Below are 22225 nucleotides of genomic sequence, written 5' to 3' on the forward strand. Positions count from 1 at the left end.
GACAGCTTGACATCTGAGTCGCGATTCGAGGGCTCCGGCTGGGAGCCAAAGCCAACCGCAGTTCTGCATCCAGCGAGCAACATGGAGGAGGTTCTCATCGACCCACAGTGCCTTTGTTTTGTTGTACAAATATCAATGAGGCATGTCCGCTTAATTTAAAAAGTATAGATCTCCTCTTCTCTTCCTCCCAAAAACGTATCCATCTCCTAATTTGCCTTTCTCCTCTCATCACATCACCCTCTCCTGTTTCCTCTTCAACTTCCGCCCTCGGGTCTTTTTTCATCCTCTTTCTCATTACTTGGGAGTATGAGGAAAGAAAAATGGAACTGGGGGGTGGGGGGGTGGGGGGGGGGGGGTTCAGAGGAGATTGTTTCTTATGGTTGAATAACCCTGTCCTTATTATACAACTAGACCCTCGGGCTCCGGAGTTTTGAGGATATTGTGTCAAGTAAGCTTCAGAAAGTGACACAGAATGGGATAAAGTAAGGCTGAGGCACGGAGAAAGACGGAGAGAAGTTTGCGATAGAACAGCAGCAGAGAATATGAAATGCAAAGCGTTTATCTGTGTCCGTTTCGACCATGTCCTCGAAATATGGAAATCCACAGAGGTGTTATGTTGTCGGAGCCTCCAAGTGAGCAAAATAGAATACTTTCAGTTCCCATTATCCAGTTGAGATTCACTGAAGATATACAGTCATCACCGTTAGATGTGTCATGCAGGAGAGCAAAGCTTTCATATTGACATTTGATTGATATACGTCAGCTCGTTTACGTGCGTTAAATAACATTTAAGAGAACATAACTGCCAGTAGCCTTGAGCAGTACAGGGAATTAATATTCCTACCTGGCTAACATTTACTATTAAAGCTGACATATTATGCTCATATTCAGGTTCATACTTTTAATTTGTGTGACCACTTGAAAAGGTTTACATGCTCTAATGTTCAGAAAAGGCGTCAGTGTTCTCACACTGCCCATTCCTGCAGCTCCTCTTTTCACCTTCTCTCTAAACGCCTAGATTTCTTTTAGCCCCGCCTCCCGATAAACCCCACTTTGCTCTGATTGGCCAGCTGGCCCAGTCTGTTGTGATAGGCGAGCCGATGCTGAAGGAAACTGGTCGAGTGTGTATGTTCAGGAGATCGCACAAGATGTCACCAGTGAGATTAATCAGAGTCACTCAACGGCATCTTGAGTTATGAGCAATGATGTGATTGGCCAATCGTCTTATTAATTTCCTGTAAGACATTATACCCGAGTGTAATGACAATGAAGATCATTCTTTTGTATTCTTCATATTGGCCAACCAAGGCCTAAAGATATCTCCTCAGATTCATGATGATTGTATTCTCAAGGATTCATAACCAACATTTGCTCAGCCTCTGCGAAGATATTTTGGTTGATTATGGACACTTTTTTCGCCATGTTTTCTAGCAATCCTGCTCATTTCTAATAGAATTGCGTATCTCAGCCCCCAGTTGGCTTGCTGATGTGGAGTTGGGAACTACACTTAACCCTAAAAAGCCTCTGACGGCTCCTCCGGCAGAGTATGAATGTGTATGAATGTGATGGAAAAAAGCGCGGTAGATGGCAGCGCTGTATGAGTTTTTGGAGTGGTCTTCTGCTGGCTTTTCCACAAAATACAAGCTTCAGGTGGTTCCGCATTGGCTTCATTTTTTTGGGACCCGCTGACTACCTCCGTTTTTATATACAGTACAGTCTATGGTCCTTTGTGACAAATTGTGTCAGGAGCATCATTAGCACGCCACGTGCATTCATTTGGAATGCTATTTTTATGTGTTCACGTATGCCTGATCGTTAACTTTCCTGTGATGCTTGATCATAACAAAGGCCATCACGGCAGGGAGAAAAGACACCAGGTGCTTTTAAGACAAAAGCAGGCAGAAATTAGCGGAGATGGAGATCAGTGGAAAGTTGGAGGTGACCCCATTTTTAATCAGCCAGCGGCAGCACGCCACATGTGGGCTTTGAGGGGTTTAACCTTTCATTTCTTGGAGGCCCCCACAGAATACGGGCCCTTGATTAACATGACTGCACAGATCAGTGTGCTCTCGGTGTTTAACAGGCTGAAGCTGTAGTTTAGCATCTTTCGGTCTGTTGACTATGCATCGCAGAGCACTTCTGGGATCATAGAGGAAACCACATCGATTTCCAAGCTCACAGGCAGCGGCTGGATGCGGGTCGTGCTGCGGCAGCGTGACACTCAGACCTGCAGAGACTCGAAAGAGATGGAGAACCCCTCGCGGCGTGAACATGGCGGTCTTCTCATCATCGGATCGTTTTTGTGGTTGTGAGGATTCTATTCAGCATTTGCTTCAAGGGGGATGTGAATTTAGCGAGTGTTATTCATATGCTTCTAATTTCCTTTGCGAGATATCATTTTTTGAAAAATAACTTTAATTGCTGCCAAGACTCGAAACACCGGCTCTGCAGTCGGGTCTATCAATTCAGAGACATCCTCAAGTTTCTTTGGCTCTGATCCTGATCAGAATTCTTTTAAGGTACGGTAGGCGACGACCGTAAAAGTCCCACCCCATCCTTCCGACCTCTGTCCCAAGCCACTCCCCCATAACCCGTGAACGCGCACAGCCTGGAGGAGGGGGGGGGGGGGGGGGGGGGGGGGGGGGGGGGGTCAGAGTGTTTGGAGGCGGAGCACGACATCGCTCACTGACTTTCCGTGGCTCATTCGAAATGAACGAAATGAATGCTGCTGTTGGTGGACATTTGACGAGCTGGCGTGCTAGTGTTGGGTACATGCAGTGACAGCCAAAGTTTGTTTCGAGTGTGTGTGTGTGTGTGTGTGTGTGTGTGTGTGTGTTCATCCTTGTTCGTGTGTGCTGCAGCCGGGGGAGTGTAGACGGAGCACGAGATGCTATCTCGATTGCCCCTATGCCTTTTAGGGCCGCATGTGTCTCAGCCCCCCTCACAAACTGACATGGTCTCCGGGCCTCTGCGACAAACTTAAAGGAGACAACAGCATCCCAGTGGAACAGTCGAAGTTGTGCGAGTGAGTGTGTGTGTGTGTGTGTGTGTGTGTGTGTGCGAGTGCGTGTGTGTGTGGTAGTGGTGGTAGGTGTGGGTCGCTACTTCGCTACTACCTGCGTCTGTGCATGGTGTCGACATCACAAGAGGTATGTGATGTCGACATATACCTCTTATTTGCGACAGTGCAGCCATTCAAAATGGGGTATGTGTGTGTCTGTGTGTGTGTATGTGTGTGTTTGTGTGTGTGTGTGTGTGTGGTGTGACTTGCCTCAGTATCTAGGATTATCCTCTGTAGGATGGCTGCAGGATTGCACGGAGGCTGCCGACACAAAGGAAGCAATTAACCAAGGCTTAACTTTGAGTATGTCTGTTTCATGACGTGTGTGTGTGTGTGTGTGTGTGTGTGTGTGTGTGTGTGCGCAGTTGAAATTAAATCAGCTGGGGGGGCGGGGGGGGGGTGTCATTTTCCATCCTCGCGTATCAAAGCATGCATAGAACAAGTTTTTTAAGTGTGTGCCTAAAGCTCAAGCATTACCCCAAATGAATAAGCTAAACATGGTTTGTCTGGAGGGCATGTGGAGAAATGATATGCAAGCTTCACCCACGTGTTTTGTTCATTTTTGGCTGATAGTAATTTTCTAAAAACGTTTTTCCCTCTCGTGTGTGCGTCCCCTGTTTCACAGCTCACGAAAACGACGCGGCGTCCTCTTCCCTTTGCCACCTTTGTCTCACAAGTTTGAAGAAATACATGGGCGGTCCCCTTTCCCCCTCATTCTACGTAGCCAAAGTGGTGACTGTTGAAGGTGAGAAATGTCCACTCGACTTACCGGCCATTTTTAAGTGGCCCACTTACAGTGCGCTGCATTGTCAAATAACACTAAGAACTGTCAGTGTGGAAGTGCATGAATTGGGACGCGCCAGGAGTCTGGCATTCGTGATGGCCATTAGGCCTCAAGACCAATTTCCTGTGTGCGTTAGATCTGGTGAGTGGCCTATCAGGAGTGATGGCACCTACGTGTACAGAAGATACAGCAGGTGCCAGAGCATTCTCTAGTCTTCCGGTTACTTGTCTCGTTGGGACTTTGGTGATTTTCCTTTGGGATTTTTTTTTTTTGTGCCAGTACATGTAAACACATGACTAAAGAACTGACGGCACACTTTATTTCGCTCTCTTGAATACTGCAAATGTATTTTACTTTAAAAAGTCATGCCGACACTTTGTCCTCTTTGAGCTGGGCTGTGACACATTTCTTGTAGTGCACATCCGGCAACATATACTCTGATATTAAATGTAGCTCCTTGAGTTAATAATGGTTGCATATATTTACATAATGGGTCAATGTATCTCTCTTTAAAGCATCTGTTTGTGCACACGAAGGCTCCATTACACACAAAAATGCCCCCCCCCCCATATAAACATATAATAAAAGAAATTAGCATATTTTTCCGAAAATGTCAAACTATTCCTTTACAAAAAAAAACCCTGCATATGCAAGGTTGATAAACGAGGCCCCTGGTTGGATGTCAAGAAACTCCAAGGGTCCCCGATGAGCCACGGAGGGAAAAGGGAGAAGCCGAACGTCACGATCTAATTCTCGTGGAGAAAGGAAAAGATTTCTTCAAGTCAGATCCATATTTAAATGTTTTATTTTACAGGCGTACTAAGAGGAGACGTCGAAAGTTTTGTTCATTTTGCTCCACGGCGGGTGAAAAAAGAAAGAAAGATGAATCGTGATCCAGAGTGAGATTTGATATGGCTGTCTGGGATCAGACCGACAATTTGGATTTCCAGTCAGACTGAGCCGCGCGCACAAACTCGCCCTGACACTTTGCCTTGTCGAACTCACTCAGAGCAGCCTGGCACAATCGAGTGTGTCCGCAGCCGAGCCCCTTAAAAGGTTAATATTTCTGTTCCCATTTGCCTCAAGCTTACGCTAAGCCACCGCTCGGCTCCCTCGCCTATCTGCCTTTGACGCGCGAATCTCGCTCAAGTAGGTCTGCTGGCGCGTTTTCGACAAGCCGCGGCTGTGTGTGCTAATCCACGCCGCGCCGCTGATGGCTACTTCTGTCACGCTGTCGAGTCAGTGCGTTTTGTCTGCCCCGTACCTCGACTCGAATGGGCCTGGGAGAGAGAGGGAGGTGCAGAGAGCAGAGGAGCATTGTGGGACAGAAACTGTATTTGGTTGTTTCTAACCGATTGATTGATTGATTCCTGTCATGGGGTGTGCACGGTTCTCGCACCAGCAAAGCCCCCCCCCCCCTCCTCGAGCTGTGGAGAAGTGTATGGTCCAGTGGTCTTTCGAAGGAGGACGTAGGAGGAATTTTAAGACTGTGCCGACCTCGGCTCCGTGCAAATCCACAGCTGCCAGTCGCGCTCGGAGGACGAGGACTGTCTGAGCCGCTGTTACAGATCCACCGAAACTGACCGCTTCCTCTTAAGCCCCTGAAAAAAAGTCATAAAAAAACAAACAAAAAAAGGCTCAATACGAGTGAGGCTGTGCTGCTGCTGCTGCGGCGGCGGCTCAGGTATTGTGAAGACACTTCTCAAACTGAAGGCCGTGAGTCAAGAGGGGCAGAACATATCGGGAAGCAGATGTTTTGACTCTACAGTTGGTTTTCAATGTATAGTCAAATATATATATATATGCACATATATATACACATATATGTATGTGGGTAATCCATCACATTCAATATTTTGTTGCCTTCATTCGTCCTATCAAAGTGTATTCATGGTGTCATGGTATGTAAAACTTGTGGTGGAAATCTTAATTTCCTCGAAGAAATGAACAAATGAATCATTCAAATATAACTATAGTTTATCTGCAAGTCATATTTGATTGAACAAGGTCAAGAGTACAACAGAGTCTGTTCAGCCCAAATGTATTATTACCCCCTAATAAACCAGCTGTTCATAAACCCTTGTAAACCACACTTCCCTTATCTGAATTTCTACTCCAGGCTCAGCTAATTATTTCTTCTCGTAAACAGTCTTTCCCACATACACATGAACACAATTTAAACAAAATATATGGTAAATGCATGATTGTATGAGAAATTGACAACCACAAAAACTGTTTTTTTAACATGACTGAGAGTGTGCACCCATGCATCTGTGTGATGCTTTTTGTGCTTTCCTAGCAATTTGTTCCAATTATTTTGTCTGTAAATCCCAACTCATGTTTTATTAATCGTAGTCAATCTTGTTCTAATCATGTAAAGAAAGTAACTGTGGTAGAGTAGAAAAAAGAAAACAAAACAAATTCTAATGCGTACTCAACATTGTCAAACTCACAATGTGCAATGTGCAATTTGCAAATTGTGCAAAGACTCAAAATCAATGCAACAGAGCCAAAGATATATATTTTTTACTCCAGTCTACGAAGTAGTGATCGCGGAGTGGAGCCACAGTATCAAGCAGCACACGAATTGGAAAAGCCACTGACGCCGCTTCGATAACCACAGTGAAATTTAAATACATAAACCTCAGAAGCTATAAAATAATTTAAAAAAAAGTTCTTTGGTTCCTAAGCAAGCGTTTAGAATGCTAGTATTCCCGTCGCAGTCGGTTCTTTTACACTATTATTCATATTCTGATCTAAATGTCTGTTAATCTTTAGTGTTGTCATTAAGTGAGTGACTCTGGGATATCGGTCGGCATTCAGCGTCAGTTGTCAGCGCTTGCCACTTGTCGCTTTGTGATTCTTGCCTCCGAGACTCCTAATTGACGTACGGCGTCGGGCCGCTGGTTCCTCCAGAAATAGATGGCGTGGTGGCTTGCATTAGTCCTCAGACGTTATGCCGTGGGTTTGTGGCCCATGTCACGTTGTGGGCGGCTGATAGTCGTTCGTCCACCAACCCAAAGGTTGGCGCTTCGATCCCAGCTTCCGCCAGTCCACATGCAGGTGTGTCCTTGGGCAAGACACTTAACCCTAAATTGGCTCGGACGGCTCCACCGACCGTGTCTGAATGTGACAGAAAATGTAAATAGCAGTGCTGTATGAACATGTCTCAATGGGTGAATGTGACTTTCCTTTAAAGTCTAAATGACTAGAAAAGAGCTATATAAATACAGTCCTTTATAAAAAAAAATTACATTGAATACACTGGCATAGCTTGGAAGAGGGTATTGTTTTCCCTCCTGTCTGTGTGTGTATAAAAAATAACTCAAAAATGCAGATTTTCATCAAACGTGGTGGAGATATAGCTTGGGAGGGCATCTCCATATGATGCACCCTTGAAGCTGATCGGCCAGATCACAGGGAGTTGTCCGTCTAGTTGTTACACAGCATGTTGTTCTCCGTGAACAAAGCATTACTATTTAACACACAGCAGAACAGACTTCTCCTTCATGGCCAATCCGAAGATCATAAAGCTTGTGAATCGTGTGTTTCTGCGGTATGGGCCTGCGGTATCTGAGTCGCCCCCCTGACATGCACAAAAGGGACAGGGCCCCTTAAACGCCTCTTGTCGCTTTCATTTGAAGCATACGCAGAGGCTAAGATCACTCATCAGCTGCACGTACGCGTGTTAATATATTTTTCTGGTTGACAGTGTCTCCAGTGTTTATAGCCTGATTTGTTACCTCGTAGATCTCCTTGACTGTGTTCCATTTTTTTAGCCAGTCCTTTGATCATGTACTCACAAAGGTCTGGATCGGAACAAAACTGCTGCAGCATTTCTGATAATAAAAAAACAAACCCAGAGCAAGTCATTGATTGATGCGAAGGTCAGGTTTATGATTGGTCTGAGCCACGCAACTGGGAAAAACAGCTTCGCAGTAGAACGTCCGCTAAAAATACTTTAATGGATAGAAGAAGACTCGACTTGTTCTCTTCCAGAAATATGTGAATCCTCTGCTCTCATAAACTATTCTATACTGTAAAAAGCAATGCACTCAGGTTTGACTTTTCATAGCGGGATCACACTGTCGAAAAACAATGCTCGTTTCAAACGAGTTTTTAACACACAATAGTGCATTTTGTGTCTCTTCGTCACGGTTAAGTTGTATTCTTCTTCTGCCTTATGATTTATTTCTGACTGTTCTCCATGTTGACATTTGGGTCATGGCCACCTGAGGGTCACGCTAAAAGCCTCCCGCCTTTCTTCCTTGACCCCTCTCGGCTCCGCTCTCTGCCTCCTCTCACCGCCGATGTGGCTGCTGAGGAGATACATCCACCTTTTCTTTTATTCATGGATTAAAAGCATACCCACGTACCTGCCGCAGAACACACACACACACACACACAAACACACACACACACACACACACACACACACACACACACACACACACACACACACACAGTGAGCTATAATAATAATGATAATACATTTAATTTATAGAGCACTTTTAATTGTGGCTGGCCTTTCAGTTTCAAACATTGCCATGACTATGTATGGTCCAAATCAGTATTTAAATGCTGCATCTTATTATTATTATTATTATTATTATTATTATTATTATTATTATTATTATTATTATTATTATTATTGTTTTTATTTTTATTATTATTATATAAACATTACCAAAAAATCTATAATTATCATTAGTTATTCACAGACTGGCATTGGGATAGTGACTTAGTTAGTTAGTTACAACAAAAACAACGCTACAAAGAGGTGGAAAAAGTTCATAGTAAAAAATGGCAAATCTACAATAAGTTGTGGAAATTATTGGAAAACCAAGTGACAGCTAATATGTCTTGCATCTACTAACATTTCTTTTATTTCCTATTATGGTTGACATTAGTGATTTTTGTCCATTTCTCTCCGCACCCATGAATTTAGCAGCTTGTAAGTGACTGCGGTCTTCTGTTTCTCAAACAGGAGAAGACTGTGACTGTTATCAATGGCGGATTAATCCACATTTGGTCCTGCGATTTAATATTTGTGGCAGCACTACAGTGTGAGTGTAATGAGGTACTTCAGTCCTTTGTCCGGGTCAACGAGGAAAAGCGTTCTAATAAACGTCGAACGTGGATAACATGACATTAACGTATCTGTTGTCAGTGGGTGGCAGGGCACCAGAGAAGGCTGTAGCCAGGGCTCACGCTCCTTTCCCGGGTTGCTGTTCATTTCCGTAATATAATATTAAATTGACGTCGATTTTTCCATTTCTTGGGGCCTTTACAGATGACATTTCATGTCACGAACTGCAAAAAATGGAAAGCCACCAGTGTTGTGGATATATTATAACACTCCCAGCATTACATAAACCTCATGCTTAATTATTTCCGTTGTAATAATTTACCATGACACGGTAAATTTGACACTGCTAATGTGATGAAGTCACATGAAACTCTAGTTGACTTTCAATTCCAACTTCTCTACATCATGTCATTATATCAGTAGCAAACGATTTTGCTAGGCTGCTTGTGTATCAGAGTCGTCCCCACGGTGAAGCTGTGGCACAGAGCCGTCACAGTGAATCGCTGAGTCGCCGGGCTGAAAACGCAAAGAAAACGCCGACGTTTTAGCTCACGACCCGAAATCAACAAAATGGGAAAGTCATCATTGTCATGGATGTCTCATGCAGTGAAAACACAGCAAAGGCTGTTGGTCCGTGGAGAGAGTGAGGGAGCTGTCCGTCACCCCTGGCATCACTTTCTTCCCTTCCCCCTCCTCCCCCCTCGTCTCCTCCCCGCTCCCCCCGACTTGGAGGCAGGCAGGAGTGTGAGGGGGGTTCCAATGACTTGTGGCTGTGTGGTGCGCTCACACGGCGATGTCTCTTGCTCAGCGGAGCGGCAAACAAACACGTGCACGTCGGCACAAGAAGCGCACACATTTGCATTGCTGATGCAAAACTTGCTCGGGACTTCATTGGCTGCACTCATTCCCCAAAACCGCTTCCTCTAATCCTAACCTTTACCACTACCAGCTCCGACATTTCCACGTAATCCCGTCCTAATCCCAGCCCTAAGCCCACGTCTCACTCTGAAGCAAGCCCTGAAAAGACGTCAAAATGTTCTGACTCGGGACGATTTTCTTCTTCCTCCTTTCTTTTTCGGGTTATTTAATCCTCACGGGGATTACGTTTTTTTTCTTCTTTTTTTCACTCCTAAGAAGACACACAAAGTCCCAAAGCTGTGGCAGCGTAGAATGCACCACTTTAAATCGTTTTCTACTTCTTCCATGAATTCATTCTCAGTGCACTCGCAACTGCCTCGCCACACGCAGTCGCGCTCCTCTTGGCCGCACGCCTCATCGCCTCGAACACATACCCACGAATCACGTCTTACTCAGTGTCAAGGCACAAGGTTGGCCAGTTGCTATGGCGAGCATATTTATAACACGTTAAGCGCTGATGCGAAATGTGAGCTGAAGTCATCCCAGCGGGTCTTCATAGTCATCTTATCTGTCACTGTTGTCCATCTGTGAGCGTTGGCACAGCACCTCTGAAGGCCTAATATGTAACCTTTCCTCATTCAAATGTCCCCCCAAAAAAAGAAGGGTTTTGATCTGGTACAGTCCCACCAGGGTTATATTTTACACGCTACTTCTGTTGTGTCACGTTTCTGTCGAGATGTGTTACCAAGTAACAGCAGATCCAGACCAACAGTGCATATAGCTCCAGTGAAATGTGCTCAAAGTATTGTATGAGAGTGAATACTGTAATTTACGGAAGAGTATAAGGGCTGGATGTGTGACAGCTGAACTGGTACCACAACATGGTGGTTTAGGGCTATTTCGTCAACACAATACCTGCAGAATTTCCAATAAAAAGCTCACCCGTGGTAGTGCAAGTCTCCTGTCCTGACATGTATTTTCCTTTAAAAGTTTTACTGGCTCATTATAATAGTTTTTAACAAGCAATAGTTACACTTTAACATCCAGCAGACATGGACATAATCAGTAACAATTAACTAATCAATGTAAATAGCCCTTTCCTAGTATTATTGACCACTCAAAGCGCTTTACAGGAGAAGTCACATTCGCACTGTAACATTCATACACTGTCAGACGAGCCGTCAGAGGCATTAAAGGATTAAGTTTCTTGCCCAAGGACACACCGGCACTAGAGGAAGCTGGGATCGATCCGCGTTGGTGCACGGCCGACTCTACCTCCTGAGCCACAGCGGCCCACGTGTCTGTTTGCTCTGATTTGGTCTCCACCGACTCCTGTGGGGAATATACGGCTCATTTCGCTGTCTGGGTTTTATGAGCAGCTGTGAAGTTTGTCTGGCATTTGCTGTAGCAGGGAATTGGGGTTGATGTTGGAAGTGAGAATTAATTATACAGTTAATGTGCCATAAAATGTCCGGGTTCACATCACTTCAAGTGACCTCTTTGACCTTATAATTATTTCTAATGGAGCATTTACTACTACAAGAGTCTACTCCTCTTGTGGAAAAATCCCCACGTCTTCATGCAGCTAGACTCAACATTTTCTAAAACACACACTCACACACACACATTACATTAACCTACATTGTTTTGTTTGTTTAACGCTTAGGCTGTTTCTACATTTTTCATCAATGTATGAACATATTTCCTTCTGCATTGTTTAACAACTAAATGCAATGAAAAGGATGATGGTCATGTTTTTGGTATATTTGTCAACCAATGCGCATAAATTATTTATAAGGGAACTGGGAATGGGTTCAGACACCACCCTGAAGAAGGCAAGATAATGAAATGAGTAATGTGTGTGTGTGTATGAAAAGTTCTTGTTTTTTACTGTAGAACATGCTGCCGATGGGTAGGGAAAGGGAAAGATTCTCTCCAACAATAGAGCGTCGGCGTTATTTTTGCGACAATTCAATGGGGGGAACGAGTTTATATGGTTTATAAGCTTTATCGCTCATTAATCGCGTGTGTTCCCCGAGGGAGGGACACAAAGGCAGTTATGTGCCATGTCTTACAGAGAAAAACAAAAAAGAAATGAGTCACAGAGGCCGGGATTGTAGAAAACAAACTACGGAGGCAGGGTAAAAGTAAAGTTGACATGGTGACGTGAGGTAGTCGTGGAGAAGAGCACAGCTGCACTGACAGGCCGGTCATGACTGGGGGGGGGGGGGGGGGGGGGGGGCTAAAATGAGAGGGAGGATGGTGTGAAGCTGAAGAATCCCACAGACGACGCCATCTGCTCAACTGAACTGGTCATGCCTGGCTGCAGGAGCACCTGCTTCTGACAGCAAACGCAGCGCGCGCACAAACACACACACACACACACACACACACACACACACACACACACACACACACACCAATCAATGTTATCTCCGAAATGGTGCTCGAACTGCGCTTGGGGTCAGCGAGTGGACTGGCCTGAAACTGAAAGCAGAGCCACTATCGACCCGAGCAATCCACTGTGACCTCGGAACAGATGAGCTTGTAGATAATCACAACCCAAATTAACACACACACACACACATACACACACACACACACACAAACACACACACACATGCGGACACACATGTAATGTAAACGAGCTAATCAGCAAGTGTCACAGTAGCGTGTGTGTGTGTGTGTGTGTGTGTGTGCGTGTGTTGGCGCTCACCTCTTCTCACACAGGAAATCATTAAATCACTGTAGTGTGCTCATATTTTGGAGCGGCAGACTCATCTGAGGTCACAAATGTTGCATCATTATTATTTCTTTCTTTTTTTTACCACAGTCTGTCTTCCAGTGGCTTCTTTCGTCAAGTAGCAGTGAACCTTTGTAATTAAGACTAGGGTACTGATCAAGTAGTCCCATGTTAGTAGATGGGACATGGACCAAACAAAAAAACTGTTTTCCTCTTTCTGGTCCGCCGCGTCACTTTGTTTAATAATGCTTGTCAAACCCCCAGCCCTGCAATGTACAGTTGAGTTAAATACATCTTTATTGTCAGGACAACTTTGGCTATCAGAATATGTACGCTACAGTGACATCACATGAATGTATAAATAGTTATATGACAATAAAGACAAAAAACTGAAATTGAATCGCACAGACATTCATTATAATGACACACCAAACAACAATGATGAAGATTTTTCCCTCTTGAAAGCTGTCCACAACACGGCGTCTGATTGGCACAAGTCTGTAACAAAGCCTCTGATTGTGTGGATCCAAGATGGACGGCTAGAAGTCCGCTAACAACAACAGTAGCCTTTTACGTCTTGAAAAACGGGATAAAAATGATCATAAAGTCATTCAGTCTTGGATTTATCATCATGGACATGGTCGCCGAAAAGACACGGAAGTTCCAGGCCGCACTACAAGCCTTCTGAAAGCAAGTCAAATGGTTCTTCAGTGTTTCTTTTTTAGAAGAATAGAGCCAGGTTCAGTTGAGAGGGTGACGTCAAAATGATGTGACTTCATTTCCCACGGTGATGTGACCAGATGTCCTGAAAAATCCAGGACGCTCCTGAATTTTGTGCAGTTGTCCTGAATCCCACGCTCTGTCTTGTTTTTTCTCGAAAGCTTCTCGGGGAGACTGGGTGCTCAGCAGCCCTAGTGCCTCCCGGACACTAGACGACTCTGAGAAGACACTGAAAAGACTTTTGAAAGACTTCGGTCTGACGCCCGCTCACATCTAAAGACAATTTGTCGTGAGTCACAGAGTTTTTAAGTTTCAGTCCAGCCACCAGCAGCAGCTTTAAGCCAATAGGTGTCCGAGCGTGTGTGCAGTGGTCTGCTGCAACATCGCATGGAGACTCCGGTGAAGCCTCGAACGCCGCGGTTTCGAAACTGCCTGGTCGCGTGGACGGGGACAGCGAAGGGGGACGGAGCAGCATGTATTCCCAAACCCCTGCACGCTTTTTTGCTTCCCGTTTGGTTCCGGAAAAAGAGCTCACCTATTGGTCGTGGACAATGTCCACGTCACCGTCTGCGTGAGCGAAGACTAAAAAACTCACGATAGTATCAAACACGGTTGATTTTATCGGAACGTCGAGACGAGAAAAAGGCCGACTTAAAGCGGCTCAGATGACGGGATCAACTCGCGTGATTTTATACCGACAATGGAAATTTGTCTACGACAGTGAAATCGCTTGAAAACCGTTAGTTGCCGTGATCCGAGGATGGCCCCTGCCGTCTTCGCTCGACATCCAAGCCTCTAGGCGAGCGCCGCATATTTTAGGATGGTGACTTTCACTGGGCCACTTACGCGTGGAACCGCGTGGCCGCGTCCCCGTCACAGCGGAGTGTGGTCAGTGTCTGTGATCACACCTGGCGGGTGCAAGGAGAACACTTTACTTGGCAGGTACAGCAGCGTTATTAGACTTCTACTCTCCGACCACAGGCAGGCACACTGTGTGTTTGTTGTGTTCTTTTGGCGGCGCGACGGCCAGAAAAAAAATCACAGTCGCTTTCATTTTGACCTGCAAATAACTGCTGACTTGTTGACAACCTGTCTGATCTTCCGACTGCTTCTGTTCTTTGACCTGTTGGACCTCTCTGTTGCAATGCCACCATTGAGAGATCTCTCGTTGGGTTACAGTGATATCATCACCAATTACAGAACTACAAACACAGTGTCAGAGTTTGAGTTAAATTAAAGGGGGCAGTGAGCGATTCCAAAGCGGAACACGATTTGTAAAAAAATCAGCGAATATTTCCTCGCCGTCCGTTGGCTGTCGCTTCTGTGTGTGCGGCGGGGGGGGGGAAATCTGGGTTTTCGGCTCAGCCCAGGCTCCGTAAAAGGAAAAAAAACAAAAAAATGGTGCGGACCGCACCACGCAACGCTGCCAGTGCAGTTTGCAAACATCACTCGTCGACACCCTCAGAGACTTGCTGGCTGGTGGCGCCGCGACTCACCAGTTTTGTCCTAGTGGTGAGTGCATCATACTCCCACACCGGAGGATCCGGGTTCCTGCCCCCGGCCAGAGCAGTAAATTCACGACAACAGCAAGAATTCTCCGGAATCGCTTAATGCCCCTTTAACCAGCGCTGTATTTACCCGATAAGATAACCCTGCCACCGAAGTGAAAACCCAACCTGTCTTTTTAGTGCAGCCAAACACTCTCTCTGTGTGTGTGTGTGTGCCACACTGAGTCTCCACGGAGAACAGACATGGCAGACAGGGAATGTATTCCAGATACATTTGCTGCCAGTCCCGGGTCTGATAAAGCACATTAAACAGCCACCAGCCCCATGGAATACAAATGAAACAGAGTTACGTTGAAAACAAAAAGATCAGCTTTCTTCCCGTATTTTCGCAGCGGTTCAGGCTCTCAGACACACACACACACACACACACACACACACACACACACAGCAAACCACAAAGGAGCGCATTTTCTCTTTGTTGTCAGGCTACCCCCCCCCCCCCCCCCCCCCCCCCCCCCCCCCCCCCCCCCCCCCAGTGCCGCTGAAGCCTTCTTTGACATCGCTTTACACCCGCCGACTTGATTGTGTTGAAGTGGCAATGAAAGTGTGCAGCCACCGAGGACTATCGCATTCTGCCTCAATCTCACTTGTTTTCTCCTTCCACAGCGCTCATTCCGCTGTGAGCCCAATCTCTCCTCCGCAGTCAAATAAACACACACACACACATGCACGGATGTTTTTTCCTCTGCAAGTTAATTCGCTAGGAACATGTACCACATACACACACACACACACACACACACACACACACACCAAAGACACGTCAGCCACGCACGTTTGTGTGTACGGAGGACGCGAGCCGAGCAGTGCACCTACACATGGGCGCATGCTGGCGTCTGATTTTCATGTGTCAGTCATCCATCTTTGAAAAAACAACCGCACCGTCAATGATGAAACATTGACTCGACGGGATTAAAACCGGCGACCTAGTTGCCCTGGATTCCTATACATAAAATAAATAATAGAGACAGGCTTATGGTCACGTACGTACATCTGGGCAGACACAAATTGACCAATTTGTGGTTAAAAATCCCAATCAGACTCAATTTCTGCGGGATTGTCTCTTTCTTTCTTTTTGACAATTGAATCGCTTGCATGGTAGAAATTTGTGTTGATTGTGTTGCGGTATAAACCCATTTACTAAGTTATTTAATCGGGGCGTATAGCCCGAACAAACCTCCAACGCCACCAGCAATTGTGTCTGTGTTGTCAACGGGCGTTGGGTTAGCTCCACCAGGGAGATTACGTTTGTTGGTTTGCCGTGGCTGAAGAGGCAGAGTCGGCCGTACGCTGACCCGAAAGGTCGGCGATTCGATCCCAGCTTCCCCCAGTCAGCATGCTGACGTGTCCCTGTTATGCAAACACTACAGGACAGGGTTGCCACGAAACGAGGTGGAAGAATGGAACATGGGCCAAAAAAAGGACCCGTTAAGGTTTGGAGACTTAATAGGATACTTAAATATATTTTCATAAAGCTGTTCGATTCTAGTTAATTCTATTTATTATGCTGTGGTTCGGGCTACAACTCATTATTACTCTCAGAATCAATTCATTTAAGGCTTACTGTCTTGATTTATCGATTCATCTTTTTTGTCTACAAAGCATAAGAAAGCAGGAAAAACAAATTTGACCGTCTACCATACTATAAAGAGTCCAATGTGTGGGGGGGGGGGGTCATCTGATGTCCTGTATTGACTGTCCAACAGTCCAAAAGCCAAAGAAATTCAATGCACCAGACAGGAAGAATCTGTTAATTCTTACACTCGAGAGGCTGTAATCATTTTTGGCATTTTGCCTTAAAGATCCCTTTAACAATTAATGGATGATCAAAATGGCTGCTGGTTAATTTTACGTCCAGATGCGACTATCTTGTCTGATCGAGAGAATCCGCATTTTGTTTGACTGAACCGCGCAGTGCGAGCAGAGTGCTGTCCTCTACATTTCTACCCTTCCAGAAGAATTTGATTGACGAATGTACAAGATTAATAACGCTGCACAGCGTCTGCCCAGCTTTAACAGCAAAAGCTGCATCGGAACACTGAGGCGTTGCGTAGGAGTGTGTATGACATGGCACAGCAAACCTCCTGAAATCTATTTCTCCAGCAGAGGATCCAAAGAGCCGCCACAGGCTCCTTATACAAATATGTAGTTATCCTGCCTGTCAATTTTTCACAGCCCGTTATGAATGGAAAAACAAAATCCAATTGCGACAGCCTTCTCGTGGATGAATTTGAGTTCCATTGCACTCTACCACAATACCTTCTAACAGAGGCAATGTGCAAAAATGTTGCTCTCTCTGACTTGAACCGCCATTGTTCGATTTTTTTTCTTCTTTTCTGACTGACATATTTGTATAATGATTGTGGTAAAACAGTTATCATAAGTACACATTAGCCACATTAAGATGTATCATGGTCACGTAGCCATCTTACATCGTGGATGTAAAATCCTTGGTAACTGCCACTGCAAAATAAGAAGATTGCATTTGTGTCGATCCCTTTGTTCAGAATCTTTTCCATCGCTGTCACACCTCCCTTTAATCTGAAGTGAGCCCCTCTATTATCCTCAGTAATGCCAGACCAGACAGGGAAGCGGCGATTCTTGTTTTTGATGTGGCTGCCGCCACAGATTGGAGTGTTCGGAGAGTCTCGGAATCAATACAGCCGTCTGGGCACTCGACTGATGTCCTGAAATAGGCACAGTTGTTGTGAGCGACTGCGGCACACGGCCGCCGTCTTCAACAAAAACCCTTGTCACGGACCGGCACTCACTGTCCCTTTCATCTGTTCTTTGTGATCGAGAGGTCATCCGCGTACCACTGCACCCCGGGGTCCCCCCACAACTTACACCATGGGCCTTTGAAACGGCACACATCAAGGCTCTCCAACCAAAAGGTGTGCGCGTCTTCAGAGCACCTATGGCCGCGTGACCTTTCTCGTGTGCACATTCAGATACGTGTGGGGCCAAAAAAACAGACCTATAGACAGCAAAGCCAGGACTAGACTTCTTGCTTAACAATTTCATCAAATACAGTAGGTCGTATACAGGTGGAAGAAGAATTCTCTACAATATTATAATTGTGTAAGCGGTACTCTGGTTCTGTTCTCAGACTGTGGATCTTCCCCCATGGGTTTGCCTCATTTAAATCTAAATTTGACTTAGTGAATTTGAATTCCATCTTTATAAACCTTATGATATAACTTATAAACCTTATGATATCTAAATTAGCCAACTATTTAATTCATACAGTTTTAATATTTCCCTGCCTTGTATCCATTTGTGTTGGTTGAGAATTTTCAATTCAATTCGGATTTAGTTTGAATTTTGGATCCAAATAAGTTAAAATCACAACATACATCATCTCAAGGCAATTTACTGTCTTAATGTTGAGACCTTACAATATTTAGATATTATAATATTGAACAGAGACTTGGAGACAGTGGACAGAAAAGAAAACAGCCTTGGCCAGTTGGGTTGAGAGGAGAGGAACAGGGGGAGAGCTTTCTCTCTGTAGAGCACCCAGCTCGACCCCTGTTGTTTTAGTATGCTCCTAATATAGAAATACTCAACTAAAGTGCAAGCCCCTCAAAATTGTACATAAAGGGGGGAAATGGTGCGGACCACACCTCACAACACTGGGTGTGCAGTTTGCAAACATCACTCCGAAGCCCCTTTCACACCCCCAAAAAACATGTTTAAACCCGCTAACACCGGGCATTTTGTGCAGTTTGAAAAACGTTTAATGGGCATTCAGCCACGGGTCAAATGACTCTGCAATAGACCCGGGTAATAATCGGATCCACCTCCGATCGGCACTTCCATGCTGGCAGCTTTCTGTTGTGTACCACACTGTTCTTCTTCTGTGTTTTATGGCGCGCACCGCTCTATTCTGCCACCTATGACCGCCACCTATCACTACACTGTTTTCCGGCGCATTAGCCAACTTCATGACGTCAAAACGTGACGCACTGCGTCTGCTGCCGATAATCAGACCCTGGCCTGCTTGCAGTGTGAAAGTGGCTGTGCGATCACCGATGATCGCATAGCACATTTGTATTTTTTTGCTTTAGCAGGAAAAACAGAAAAGGACACTGAGATGATTTGGACTGAGTTTCGAACACACATCTACACATAATGGCTTCAAAGCACCAGTTATTAGTATTATCGTTTTGATATAACAATGTATGAAATGACAATGTTAAGACAATGTGACTGCTAAAGGGTTCACTCAGGGTTTTATGGAGCTTGACAGTGAGTTTCAGCTCATTGATTATCTGTTCACTGTCCCGCTTCACTCTCATCACTCTCATTGTGTGATTTTTTGCCAGAAGCAGTTTTGCGAGGAAACATCAGTTAAAAGCCACAGTCCACCACTTGCGGACAGACATAGTCAGAGAGCAGCTGGTGATCATATTGGAGCACTTAGCAGCTAAAGAGACAGATATTTCCTTCAGGAGGCAGGTGGAGACCAAACATAGAGATACAAGAAAGGGAATATTGGACATGGGCCCCAGGTAGAATTAAGTAGCTTGTTTTATATACAGAGGTTTAGGAAGGTGTCTTCTTCAAGAGTATAATTGTGATATAATCCCCCTGCAGGTTCTAGCCCAACAAATGCACTCCGACTGTGATGTAACGTGCAGTGTTGGGCAGTTAATGCTAGTGCTTAGGATCTGCCATTCCAACTGTGATGACAGTCCCACCTTATTAGATTTAAAGTGTCTAATCTGCTCAGCGGTTCTTTTCTCGTCCCATGTGTCATATGACCTTTTCTGCCCAGCGTTCACATCCATTTATCCTGCCACAGAGCCGACCCTAGCCTGTGTGGGGCCTGAAGCCCAATTTGATTAGGGCCCCTTCAGCCAGAGGCATATGTCCTTTTTTTGTGACATTGCCTTTACAGTATCTTTTCTTATTTTAGGGCCCCCTAAGCAACCGCTTAGTTTGCTTATGCGCTCCATTCCTTGTTACTCCTTGCCTGTTTTGCCTTTTTTTTTTTTTTTGCTTTTCTTTAAACTTTATCAGTACTGCAGTCCCAGCAGTTTGGTGAAAAACAAGTAGTGCCAGATTTGACTGATTATTACCTCCCCTCTGATAGAAGGCGCTGAGCACTGAATGGAGTAGGTTAAGGAAAATAATCTGCACACTCATTGCTGTAGCAGTTTAAATTAAATCTAATTGAAGTAAGAATTGACATCTCAACCCTCATCTGATCGGATGTGGAAAGGGTCCACTGCGATGCAAGGTTGTTTATTTCCTCATTGTTTCAGCCTTTTCATTATGTTTTTTTAATTTTTATCAAATCTCAGCAGACGATCCTTTCAAAATGCCCCATCAAACAGTACCCACCACACTGGCGTTTGCCACAGTAAGTTTCAATCAAACAGACCTAAAAAGTGATTCACGTCTGTCGGCCTTCATCATCACGTCGATTGTCGTCTCCCCAGAACTAAATGGTGCACATTAATCTTAAAATAAATATGATGGGGGAAATTGGTCATAAACACAATCTGTGCTTTAATGGACTTCAAAACACCAGGGCTTTAATTATTCACTTGATGATTGATCATTGTTATTCGCGTATCAACACTATGAAGCTGTCACACAGTTTTCCAATATGTGACGGGAAATGATTCAACATGCTCAAATAAAACGGAAAAGAGTTGGGTTTTTACGTGGATACGATGCTTGAACCAGGGTTCGTTATGGTTCAGCGTATCAACAGTTCGGGCCTAATATATCAGTATTCATGTGTCTCTATCATAAGACATCACTTCAGTTCAAAGTCAGATGATGACCCACTACCATGAATAAAGTATTTGGGATGAGTGCAACAACAAAACAAGCGCACCGTAATTGCATTATTTTTTAAATTGATTATAGTTTGTCTTTATAGTCACGACAGGCATAATTTTTTATCGCAAACAGGGAGCCGAGGCCCTGCCCTCTTTTAAAACAAACATAGCCATCAATATTTTTTTCTATATATTAGCAATGGATGAAATTCGATCAGTCGTTATGATCACTGACGTGACGTGATTTGAACATGTGCCCAAAGTAAAAACCGCCTGCTGCTGTTGGCCGCCCCACGTGAGCTCACTGTGGAAAGACGAAACTTTGCGGAACATTTCACCAAGCGCAGGACGTAAAATCTTGTCCTGTTGAATCTTGTCTGCAGAGGTGAATAATTAATAAAAGTAGCAGCAGAGCTCAGTATTCTCCTCAACGAGACGTTGTGACATTGACATGACATTGACATGACATCTGTTAACAACACGGTTCGCACTTTTGTCTCTGCGATCTGCACTGTTCACTTCATTGCACCTCATCACCCGTGGCTTCGAGATGTGAATTGTGAATGTAATCATGTGTTAATCTTGGTGTGTCTAGGTGTTTTCGCAGCATTAATTGATATGATGATGGGGTTTTTTTGATAAAAAAAGAGACTTTCTCAGACTGTAGTATGGCTACCGAAGAATATTAGGGCCAGGCATAACAAAAAAAAATGAGAGGAGGAAGATTTTTTTTTTCTTACATTTCGAGAATAAAGTCGAAATGTTGAGAATAAAGTTGAAATACTATATCGAGAATAAAGTCGAAAATTGTGACCCGGAAGCACTTTTCAGTAGCACCAAACAGCTAAGACAACAGCTTGTAGCTAAGCTACAAGAGCTACTAACCAAGTCGTAAAGTTGCGATATTACTATTGTTGACAGGCTGAATCTGGAAGAAATGACGGGTGTTTGTACATGAGCGTCGACGTGTGTCCTGACACGATAACGTTCAATTGCAAACAACCGTTGATGAATTTTGAGAGGCGTGCAGATAGCGAAGCTAGCATAGCGAAGCTACGCTACGCATAGCGAAGCTACGCTAGCCTCGCTAACTGCAATAGCCCCAAACAGCCATGTAGTGGTACCAGTTCAGCTATAACAGCCATGTTAACTAACGTTAAAGCTAACGTTAGTTAACATTAACGTCGAAATGTTAAATACATTTTTTTTTTAAATTCCCTTATGCCTGGCACTAATACAATTCCGTATATGGCCCTCGAGTATCTTGGCACCTTAAACGTTTGCCTCTGCTGCCTGCACCAGCAGCCTCTCGGTGTTGTGGTTGGTGGTGGTGGTTGTCTAAATGTACTGGTATAAGTTCTGTTGCAGTTCTTTCGTGAAATGAATGGTGTCAGGTTTTGCAGCACTGTGTGGTTGATAACAGTGACCTGCTGCATATTACACTATTCTCTGTCTTGAGAAAAGACCTAAAGACCCACGATCCGTTCCCTGAGGTACCTCATCAACAAAGCCTTTTTTTCTCTCTCACATAACGGAAATGGAATGCGTCAGAGATGTCAAAATGTGTTGGTGTCTCTCCGTGGACCAACACGCAGACCCCAAAACAC

General features: G+C 44.7%; 1 protein-coding gene across 2 annotated transcripts in view; it reads left to right on the forward strand.

Annotated features, from left to right (window-relative positions):
- LOC118300658 (seizure 6-like protein) overlaps nt 1-22225 on the forward strand; it is a 51055-nt gene that overhangs the window by 3788 nt on the left and 25042 nt on the right. The window lies entirely within an intron of this gene.

This window comes from Scophthalmus maximus, chromosome 2, assembly GCF_022379125.1.
Source record: "Scophthalmus maximus strain ysfricsl-2021 chromosome 2, ASM2237912v1, whole genome shotgun sequence".
Classification (NCBI taxonomy): Eukaryota; Metazoa; Chordata; class Actinopteri; order Pleuronectiformes; family Scophthalmidae; genus Scophthalmus; species Scophthalmus maximus.